This window comes from Mus caroli, chromosome 16 (genome assembly GCF_900094665.2).
Source record: "Mus caroli chromosome 16, CAROLI_EIJ_v1.1, whole genome shotgun sequence".
In the NCBI taxonomy this organism is placed as follows: Eukaryota; Metazoa; Chordata; class Mammalia; order Rodentia; family Muridae; genus Mus; species Mus caroli.
In genome coordinates, this window is record NC_034585.1 from 29,274,540 (window position 1) to 29,276,792 (window position 2,253).

Below are 2,253 nucleotides of genomic sequence, written 5' to 3' on the forward strand. Positions count from 1 at the left end.
CCTGCCTCTGCCTCCCAAGTGCTTGGATTAAAGGCGAAAATTTAATTTTTTGTAACCCAATTGAAAGATTTTTTTTTTGAATGTATAGTTCTGTTTTCAGGTGGCTCAAATATGAAAAGGAAGGCCCTTCCTCTTAATTGCCTTTGAAATATGAGAACATATTAGTACAAACTTGTAAAGTGTATTATATAAAAATAGTAGGACAAAAAGGTAGAAGTGCCCAAGTGACATCAATGGATAAACTAAATGTACATATCTGCAACACAATATTTCATTAAATGGAATTGTTAAAGTTGTAATGTGGGATGAAGGCTTTGTTCTAGCTGTCATTACTCAGGTGATTCCATATGGAGAGCATTAATGACATCGTTGGATCAGTCCACTGATAAGTTTATCCCAGCTGGGCTGTTAGGTGAGGCCTGTCTGGAGGAAATATACTGGAAAAGTCTGTGACGGGTTTGCTTTTTGACTGCAGTTGAAGTGGGCACCTCTCCTCTACCAAGCTTTTTCACAATCATGTTTCTGCCTTGCACAGGCATAAAACCATAAATGTAAACCTCTGAACGAGCCAAACTAAATCTTTCCTTTCTCAAGTTATTTATGTGATGCATTTTGCCATAGCATAGTGGCTAACAGGAACACAATTGACAGGTTCCAGATCATGGAAATAAAGAGGTGCAGACCAGCCCTGCCTGAACTCATAACAGTCTACCTGCTTCTTCCTTCAAGCTAGGACTAGAGGCCTGTGCTACTGTAAGACCTGGGGTAGGCCACAAATTCTGGATGAGCCCCCGCCGGCACCCCAATGACTCCAGGGAAAATCACACCTGATGCAAACTGCAAGAGGTTTTATTATCAGCTAGCTGAGGATGAACTCCACCACAGGCTGAGCAAGGCAGCAGAGTTCCACCATCGAGCAGTAACAGTAGGGGGCTTTTAACAGCTAGCTGAGGAATTGGGAGGAGAATTCTTCTCTGCCAGGTGTCCTTGGTAAAAATCACAATTATCGCATCTCTGGCTGTAAGGCTCAGAACCAAAAAAGCTTTTGCTGGCTATAAAGAACAAAGAGCTTCTTTCTGACTGTATTTTTAGAGATCAGGGAAAACAAGCTTGGGGGAATGTTTTAGGGGCTTTACCTCTCAGGGAGAAACGCTCTAAGTCGGGGTCTCACATTACATGCCTGGCTCCACCTCATGACTCTTTACACTATTTTTCTTGGTACTATTGGACTTTAAAATCTTCAATAACTGTCTAAATTGTAGGCATGGGATATAGGTCAGTGACAGAGTGCTTTGGATTCAATCATACATATACACATATTAGCTTTTAAAAATGTAGAGCCAGCCCTGGCGGTGGTGGTGCACACTTTTAATCATTGCACCCAGGAGGAGTATCAGTTTCCTAAAGCCAGAATGACAGAGTACCACAAACTACATGACAAAAAAAAAAAGAAAATTTCCTAATAGTTTTGGAGGTCAGAAGTCAAACTGAAACCAAGGCCTTTGACATTCCACACCACTTTCTAGCTTTTTGATCTCTTCTGAGTGTTAGTGTTAGGCCTGATGTATGGTTGTGTGCTGTGTACATGCCTGGTGCCTGCCAAGGCCAAAGAGGATGTTGGATCTCTTGGAGCTGGAGTTAGAGATGGTTGTGAGCATCCACCATGCAGGTGCTGGGAATCAAACTCAGGTCCTTTGCAAAAGCAGCCAGTGCTTTTAATCCCTGAGCCAGCTCTCCAGTCCCATCCCCTTCTCTGAATGTCTTGATACCACCTCCCATTTGTGCATGTTTGTCTTTGTGTCCAAATTTGTTCCATATTTACAAGATTACTAGTCATAATTAAAAGATTCACGGGGGGGGGGGCGCTATGGGGGACTTTTGGGATAGCATTTGAAATCTAAATGAAGAAGATTCACCCCCGAGACCATAGTTAACTTGATTACCTCCAAATGATCCTGTCTCCAGATAAAGTCATATTCTCAAGCACTGAAGGTTAGATTTGGAACACAGCTCAATGGGATACTCTAAGGTTTCCTCTCAGAAAAACTACAAAACATTAGATAAATGGAAAATTCAAAGACCTAGCTGGGAATGGTGGTTTGTGGCTCAATATTTCTAATTACAACAGAGGAATCTGAGGCAGGAGGATCACAAATTAGAGGCTAGACTTTGTCTCAATGTTTAAAAATTAATTTATTCACTCCTTCATTAATCTCTTAGTATATTTTTTGTTTTTGTTTTTTTTTTTTTTTT

The 2,253-nt window shown here is 41.1% G+C and overlaps 1 protein-coding gene across 1 annotated transcript in view; it reads left to right on the forward strand.

The window, feature by feature from the left end:
• Rnf168 (ring finger protein 168) overlaps window positions 1–2,253 on the forward strand; it is a 25,064-nt gene that overhangs the window by 1,471 nt on the left and 21,340 nt on the right. The window lies entirely within an intron of this gene.